General features: G+C 35.3%; 1 protein-coding gene across 1 annotated transcript in view; it reads right to left on the minus strand.

The window, feature by feature from the left end:
* Positions 1-9,259, minus strand: part of LOC150108975 (transmembrane protein 114-like) — a 127,159-nt gene extending 117,900 nt beyond the window's left edge. The window contains exon 1 of the mRNA XM_090411182.1: positions 9,122-9,259. The gene's annotated coding sequence lies outside the window, so the exon portion shown is untranslated. The remainder of the gene's footprint in view (positions 1-9,121) is intronic.
* Between the last annotated feature and the right edge of the window lie 313 nt (positions 9,260-9,572).

A 9,572-nucleotide genomic window follows, 5' to 3' on the forward strand; every position in this document is an offset into this window, starting at 1 on the left:
AAATTCAATGAATTCGCTTCATTTCTCCCGAAAACTTTCTCCAGGAGTGTTCACCAACACGTGCAACCTCTGTTACTTCAAGAGAAATATCGGCAGTTTCCTTTCTCTTGGTTCTTGCCTACATATGGCACTAACGTGCTGTAAGTTCTGCAGTCACTCGTGTGAAGGTTTTGTATAAAAATGACCAAAGCTTTAAGAACACCAATTTGATATTCTTTTGGTGGATTAAACCACCAAATACCTCTGGATTAGTAATTTTAAAAATATGTTCAAATTTATTCAAAATAATTAAATAAATAAATAAATAAATAAATAAAGTTCAAAATAAATAAATAATCGCAGAGCAATGTTTACAAATAAAACATGTGTTTTACATTTCATTTATTTTTCAGATAGCTTTACCATTTACGGTTTTGTTTTTATGTTCATACATTAAATGATCCTGATTTGTGGCGTTGAAACAAAAAGTTTATTTTCATGTATTTCCCATTGTAAAATTAATTATAACAAAATACATCTCGGTACAATTGCATAGACATTCAGAGAATCTCAATTCTTTCCTCCAAATTGAACCTTCAGGGTAATTTAATCTAAATTGTTATTCGAAAGCATAAAAACGCGTGGAAAAGACAGTGCCTAGACTCGAAATGAAGTCTGATGCCACGTAGCTACTCAAGAAGAAAATAAGATCGCAAAATATTACTTTGTGTTTCGTGGATATTAGCTGTTACTCCAGTTGAATTAATTTCCGGTTTATTTCAGAATTTCATAACAAAGTTGCGCTTTATAATGCATCTTTAAAACACATCTTACAAGAAAACAACTTAAAGCCGATTGATAAGATTCTTATGCCCTTCAAAAAAAATCTACCTCCCTGCCTACTTCATAAAAAAAGAACAGACATGTGGCCCTGTCTCTGACTAACTATTTTATTTCATGGATGATAAAGAAATGTTTACTTGAAAAAACTGCTTGGCTATCATCAATGCCTAGCGAATTAATACCTTACGTTTTAACTACATAAGCGACATAGTAGTATGATTCAAACCACTTAAACATAATATATCATAAGTTTCAGTATAACGACCCCGGTTAGAAAAACAGGCATCCACTATATTAAGGAATCGGGATGCTATGAAAAACAGTAAAGGTATTTCGAAATAAAATAGCTAAGCTATTTCTATTCGACGATAATCCGATTTTAGAAAGCAAACCGTGGAGTTTCTTTTCATAGAAATCACACTCCATCCCATTAAAATTTAATCTCAAGGTTTCATGTCTTTATTTGTTATTGATGCTGCTTCTGGGTATGCTGCTAATTTTTCCACACGATAAAACAGCCGTTCTGGTTTAGGCAATCACACCGAACAGAGACAAACCACGTGATTCTAGGACACCGTATAAGCCATTTCATGTCGAGCATACGTTCCACAACTGAGTAATGCAAATCAATAAAAGTGCTATTTTTTACCATCGTATAAAATTCAGATACGTTGATGCTGTACCATTCAGCAAAACTGCAATTTCATGACATAGTAACTTCCTATGTGGGTCAAACTACAAGAAACACGCATGAAAACAAACTTGAATGCTGAGCGAAGGTACTTCTGAATAAACAGATGCATTTAAAAGAATTAAGCGATGTATCCATACAGATTAAATAATAATAATAATTAGTGAAAGATGCAAAGTAGCGAGGAATGATTGCAGAAAAATTATACGAACTTCAAAACATTTTTATAACACGTGCATGCAAAAGAAAGAGATTCCAATGTAGAGGTTAATTAAATGATAACTGAGAGTAAATCAAGAGATATAATTCGTATAAAAATTCACCATAAGGCCTCCATAATGAATTGTGATAATCGAGGTAGGAAGAAAAATGTTTGAAAACTTATTAGTTTAAAGTCATTTTTGATTCACAGAATATAAATCCAAATTTTCCTTTGCGATTTAATGTACAATCTAGAAGAAGCAAATGCAAGAAATTATATCTCGTTATAATTCCAAGTATATCACAATGACGCCCATAAATGATTGCCTAACAGTTCTGGTACATTTATTAGCTGAATTATTTTGTTATTTTTTTTAACAAGTACGCAAACAAAATACTTACAACATAGAGAGCAAATTATTTCATTCAAACTGTACAGTCCTGGTTTTGTAAGGTTTATTGCATTAATAAAGATATATAGAAAACACGATAGTAAACTACCCAATAAAAATTACTATCAGTAGGTAAGAAATGGAATAAAAGGAACGAGTTAAGTAGAGGCCAACACAATTTAGAAAGACAGATAGATGAAGAAAGAAACACATTACAAGAATCGAGAATATAAGAAAGAAGTAATTAAGTTTATTCTAAAAAGTCGGGATATGTCTGTGAAACAACAAAGAATGTAATCAGGAAGGACATGAAAATTAAAGGGAAAGAAGGAAGAAATAAAATGAATGCAATTTTGTCGTTGCAGTTTGAGTTGCAGTTTGCATTAGAGCAGGTCTAAATTTTACTTTGCCTTAATAAGGTAAGTTGAATTTTTCTTTTTCATCGACCATTCGTTTATCAACTAACATTATCAATACATAAAGATCTTTGCACGTGATGTAGCTGATTATAAAGCAAACAATTTGCATACTCATTAAAAGTAAAATCAAACATCGGCAAGAATTCAGTCGCAATGAGAATCTCCTCTTCCTCTTCTCCTCCTCCTTCATATTTTTCTTCCTATAAGGGAGTTAACCCAAGTGGCCTGTTTCTGTCTTATGCAATCGCTTTCTTGCCAATGTTTGATTTTCAGGGCACTTACATATAGGATGAAACAATCTCACAATTATGTGTAACTATAAAGCTGACAAGAATAACTGTAAAAAACTGACTAGAATAATTACAAATAAAATAGTATCGAACGTGCGTGAAACACGTATCGCGTGTACAAGATTAGCTAGCTGTTGCTAAGGAACTTTCTGTAGCTTTTATTAAAGTTCATTTCTTTTGTTTTTAAAGATTTGACTAGGGTTTTCCATATCTCTGGGAGTATTAAGCCTTGATTTCTGTTAAGGTTGACAGTAGAACGGGCGACTGTGGCTGCTTCTTTGAAAATTCTTGAATGGTAATCTTCCTCTAAGTAAGGGGAACAGCTTTTGTTCCACTCGATGACATGGTTAGTTGTAGAGAAATGAGGCAATAGGCCAGAAATGTCCTGTCTGTTGTTTTTTACATAGCCAATGTGCTCTTTTTGCCTGATTTCAAGGCTTCTCGAAGTCTGTCCGATGTAACTAGAGCCACACGAGCATGGAATATTATAAACTCCAGCATATTTATAGAAAGGGTGGTTGTCTTTTGGAGATCGTAGTAGTTTACGAAATGATTCTATTGGTTTAAATGTTACTCTTATTTTATGTTGTTGGAGGAGGCTGGCGAGCTTGTAGGAGATGCCACTTAAAAAACGGAAACTTAACTTAACCCACTAGTTTCGCCAAACTTTAGCTAATCTTGTACACGCGATACGTGTTTCACGCACGTTCGATACTATTTTATTTGTAATTATTCTAGTCAGTTTTTTACAGTTATTCTTGTCAGTTTTATAGTTACACATAATTGTGAGATTGTTTCAGCCTATATGTAAGTGTCCTGAAGACGCGAACAGTTAAAGTTTGGCGAAACTAGTTGGTTAAGTTAATAAAATTGATCAACACTTGATCTGTAAACCAAAAATATTATTACTAATAGTCTGTAATTGTTCGTTAAATAAATTTTCCTTTATTCACTTGTTTCATATTATTAAGAGCTTTCAAAAATTCTTCATTTGTTCAACTGTATTTCTGAGAATTTTTCACTTTTGCTGTTTGAATTCGTTTTTCACCTTTTTTACGGTTCATTATTAGTTAGTTGGAAAGAGAAGGCAGAGGTGACCAAAAAAAGGATATTGGATGGATAATGAGACCGGAACAGACCAATATGGTCTACATCCGTATTTAGTGTTATGAATAATATTAGTTATGATATATTCACATATGACGTCATTTTGATGCCCTATGGTTACGCTTATACCTCAATGGGATTTGGGAGTGAATCCTTATGCTAAAAGATGTGATAAGGTCGCAGATGCCCTTTCCACAAAGAGTTAGGATAATCTCTAACTTTCATGCCCCTGGTGGGATCCGAACTCGTAACTTGTCGGTTGGAAAACGGATAAGCTAACCACTAGGTCAACCAGGCAGGCTGATTCCATTCTATATAGTAAAGTCAGTTTATCACAATACATGCTTTTGTAGTAGGAAGGGCATAAATATATTATTGATTTCTTATGCTATATAGTTTAACAAAATTCGTTTTGTTAAAAACTATAAATATTTGTTAAAATTTAACCAAACGATAATTATTTCAAAAACTGTTAGTTGTAATTTATAATAACTACACTGGTATCAAAAAGCTAAGGTGAACAACATTTTTACCTGTATATGAAAAATATTTTTTGCCTATAGTCAAATGAGCTTACAGAAAACTATGCGGAGAGACATGTCTGTATATAATATGTCGACCCAGAATTGCGATGTACCTCTCGCAATGCCGTAGCATGCTTATCACCAAGTGATTCAGGAGTTCCTGATAAAAACTGACTCACTCCTCCTTCAGAGCATGAACAAGGCCTTGTTTATTTTCTGAAGGTGAATTTCGAGTAATAATGCGTCTCCCTATTGCGTTTCAAATGTGTTCTATGGGGGGTTGAGATCTGGGGTGCGTGCTGGCCACTCGATTCGCTTAACATCCTCGGTCTTCAGAAGTATCTCCACTTCTCGTGTACGATGTGGTATGGCATTGCCATCCATAAAAAAAACGAATTCTTCGCCTACATCACCATGAAACATTCGAACATGACGTTGAAGAACTTCGTTGCAATATTCACCCAGTCAGCGAACCTCTTTCCAGCACTTGTAGCTCGGAGCGTCCATTAAGCATCATGCCTTCCCACACCATGACCCTAGCACCGCCGTATCTATCTCTTTCAAGAACATTCTCGCAATGGTAAGCAGTACAACTGTCATGCCAGATTAAGTGTCGTCTAGAATCGGAGGATAGACTAAAACGACTGTAAAGAATATATTCGCCTATTGGTGTCTAGTTCAATTTTTATGGACAAGTCTCAAACGTGCTCAACGATGAGCTGTAAATAAGGACATGCAGACTACAGGCCTTCGAGCGTATAGGCCTACTTGTCGCAGACGTCTTGCCACAGTTTGCCGAGATATTCGCGTAACTATGATTGGATGGAGTAGACTTGCAAGCTGACCTGCCGTGGTTGGTCGATTACGTTTTGCTGTTGTAACCAAATATCTGTCTACATGCTCCGCAGTAGAACAAGGGCGACCGCTCATCAAATGTCACACTTTTTATACAAATGAAAAGCATTCTATTGGTGTGCCAAACCCTGCCCAAAGCCTAGATACAACGCTCTGTGAAATTCCAAACTGGTAATATCAGTAAGTCTTCAAGCTTTTCAATAATTATTTCCACATGTGAAATCATTTAGATGTCTTTGACAGATTACAAGACATCAAGTTTGCAACTTTATTCTTTCACGAAAAGAACTTCCTTCAAATACACTTAGCGCAACCTTTTGCCTTTTTATTCTGTTGATTGCTACCACGCGATCCCTTTGCGCATGATTCGAAAATTTGAATGTGTATCCACTTTCTACTCGAAATCGTCAGTTATACAAATTAGGTTTTGGACACCAGTCTAGTTGAATTATAAAAAGAGCATGCACGAGGACGAAATACAAATGGCAGTAAGGTTGCTGTGGAAGGCACAGAAAGGTCGAAATGCAATTTACCCTTTGTATTTACGGTACACGTGAGTGGTTCACATGTGGTCAATGTGTGAAAGCAATAGCTGCTGGAAGCATACAGAGTGCGGACGATGACATCAAAGTTCTTAGAAGATAAATAAAAAGTTGCTTCGGACGGCAACCTGATAATAATTTCAGTTTACGATATCAGGTGACATTGTCTTCCACATTGCGATCCATACAGCTAAACTGCCAGATCATTTCTGAAGCACGTGAGGGTGTCATCACGGCTTCCCCATTTTAATCCCATCTTCATTCTAATGCTCTCTTACTTGTGCTGCATAAACAATGCACATGATCTCGTTACAAGATTTTTTAAAGGCCCATGGAACAGTGGCAATGGAAGGGATTGAAATATTCTCTTCATCCTCCGGATACAAGTCCTTGTGACTGATTTGTTCCCGAGGATAAGAGAAAACCCCTCCGAGTCAAGCGATTTCGTAACATTAACCCAGAAATTCGTAAGTCTCCATGTAGAGCTACATTGTTGATATTTTTAATTGAAATAAATGTTGTCTTCATGTACGACACATAGCAAGTTTTTATTTATCACACGTATCTAATATAAGATGTGCTATGTAAACGAAATCCTCTAACTAAACTGTTTTTATATCATTTGGAAAGAAACAATAATTTTAGAGACAATAATTTTGACTCAAACGAGTGAGTCAAAGTTGAAATAGATGGTCACGGTAATCTTCTGCATTTCTTTTATAATCTTCAGATTAAGAAATGCAATTTGAATCAGTGTGAGCGTGTTAAAAACCAACTTTTGACTTTGAAATACAATATATTTTAATAAATCATTATCTTCTTTTATGGTTCTTAAGGGGCCTTTAAGTGGTTATAACCGTCCAATATATCCTTGGATTTCGTAACCATGATAAAATGGCCAGTCTTATACCTATGAGTACATCTCACATGTGTTCTCTTGGCGGGTTTGCTTGCATGCGGAATCAAAACATGAGATTCTTGGAGGGGAAACCCTTCCCCCCCCCCAAATGAATCCTGCTAACTCCCCATCACCTGAAAATATTGGATAACGGCACTTCGCACCTCCTAAATGGAATTCGAAATCCGGTCTTTCCAACTATAGGGCATCATTGAAACCGACTGAGCTACGAAAAGTCTTATATTTTAATTCACAGAATATCTAAATGTTCGACTAAGTGTGAGACTTATAGCGACAACACGAATTATCGTAATTTTATGTCAAACAAACCCGCAAAAGTTTTTGATGAAATTTATTACATGTTTAGTACCATAAGTGGGTTACGAGCTACTTCAGTGATCATGGAAACAAACCACATCAGGCCTCCAATAAACAGACTGGTAATCCCACAGAGATCGAAATAATCTAAATTGCAATGTACGGCATATTTATTATACATGCAATCACATCAAAATTACAATCTAAATCACTGAATGATGTCAAAGATAGCAATCAGCGTTCCCCCTTTTCTCTCTCTCTCTCTCTCTCTCTCTTTATCTATCAGCTTTTTTTTTTGTTTCTCTATTGACACCTAAAATTAGAGAATTTATAACTTGTATGGATGTGCATCCATAGGAATTCAGAAGAATGACTGTGCTATTTGACTAGAAAATCGCAGTTCGATTCCCACGAGAAACCTTCATAAAGATTTTTCTACTGAAGGTGGGTTATCTGCTTTCTGGCAGAAGTTGGACTATTTCTCTCCGGGAAAATCGAGTTTTTCCTTCCGCAAAAACAGATAAACTGGCCGAAAATTGTGAGCAGGAAATTTATATGCCTAAGGCTCTCTCTCTCTGTCTATATATATATATATATATATATATATATATATATATATATATATATAACAACCCTTAGATAAAAAACGATATTTTTTCTGACCATAAATATGATCAAAAGTTACCAGTTTCTTTGCGTAACGTTTCTGTGTAACTGGAGATGCACAATCTCTGCTGTATTTGGCTAGGAAACCCAAGGATATAGAATAGCGCTTCCAAGGACTGTAACTGAATATTTGCAATTGTTGGAGTGTATTTTTTTTTTCTTCTGTGTTTCTTTCTACCAACTTCGGAAGTATATATTTCATGGAATCGCCCAAAATTATGTTTTGTAAACTGATATTATAATGGATATTGCATCGCTATCATAACAACAAGAAAATCTTGAGTCAATGGGCATTGTAGTGCGTATATGCACTAGAGAGAAAGAGAAACAGAAATAGAGAGAAAGAAAAGGAAGGAAGGAGTGTAAGTGCTTAATCATCATCTTTATTCTTTTGGTACTTAGTTCGATGACTGCAACCTCGATAAAAGGTCAAAAAAAAAAAAAAAGAAAATTTAAGAATAAGTGGAAGATAGTTAGACCGTAATCTAGATTAGTGTTATTATTATATTACGCTTTGTTTTATTATTATCAAATAGTTCATGGATAGTATATAAAAATGCAGGATTTAATTAATTTTTTTTGCAGTTCTAGCAGGAATCTACACATTGGGGGGGGGGGGGGAGTGAAAACAGTCATTAAGAAAAAGAAGTCTAGCTGTTTCTTTAGTACGAAATGAGTGCGTAACTTCTAAAAAATAAATAAATAAAAAGGAGGTGGAATACTGCAAAACGTTTTAAATTAAAAACTTCTTTATTCTACAAGAAAGCCAGCATATCGCTAGACAGTTTTTCCTTTATTAAGAAATCTGCATATGGGAAAATTAGAAGCATTAACAATTCCATTCCAAATATATAACAATTAGTGATTGCATTCCTCGTGTCCATTTTACAACAATTGTAACCATGGCATCGGATCTATTTCTCCTTTCCTAAACTGGCAATGCCTTCAATTTTTATCTAAATTTTCCAAAGAAATTAAAACTGAAATAATAACAACAAGAAAGAGCAATTAAAACAAAGTCCTTATATTAAGTCGAGAAGTTTACTCCTTGAAACTATCTGGAGATCATTTTGTCTTAATAAAGAGATAGGCAGGTTCATCTGATATCGGCAATTAACGGGACTGAATAAGATTTTGTTTCTAGAATTGCAGTTTCCCGAACCAAGGATGATATTTTCCTCCATTGGAAGTAAGGTCAATCCACAATAATTTCAGATTTTTTCCGCCACGAATAAACAGGTTTGATTGATTTAGTTTGTTCTGCTTTCTTCAAGAGGAATAAGTATTTGTTTATCCAGAAATATATCTAGCAACAGATACATTAAAATTCACTTATCTCATCGTTCGCTGTTTCTTACACAGACATTATCTTTCGGATAAATATGATGTGACTTACCTCATTTAACACAAGTACATTCCTGTATATCCGTCTCGTAAAGAAGTGGCCTTTTCTTCTTCTGACGGATCTGACGCTACCTTCCCCCGAAACTCATGCTAGCAATCCACAGCCTCTTTAATGCCACTAGCTTACTGGTGAACACTGGCAGACAACAAGCGCGATCCTAGAAACGTTACTACTGACACCTAGTGGATGAAAGCGCCCTCGTTGTTTGAAAGTGAGAGCAACTACCGAGTTCAACTAGTGACGTCAAAGTTTGGTTACTATGGACACGGAGCTATCTCAGGCTGGAAATGATTAGATTGTTTAGAATAGATAAAACCCGTGTGAAGTGTTGGAAGAAATAAAACCTAGCCATATAGCCAGAGGATTTCACTCATGTAATGTTTAGTGTGGCAGAGAACCATCGTAAAGCAGTGGAATCACTCTAAATGCAACACACGTCTGC

The sequence above is a fragment of the Typopeltis vanoorti genome, chromosome 2 (genome assembly GCF_054136105.1).
Source record: "Typopeltis vanoorti isolate ZY-2024b chromosome 2, IOZ_Tvanoo_1.0, whole genome shotgun sequence".
Taxonomy (NCBI): Eukaryota; Metazoa; Arthropoda; class Arachnida; order Uropygi; family Thelyphonidae; genus Typopeltis; species Typopeltis vanoorti.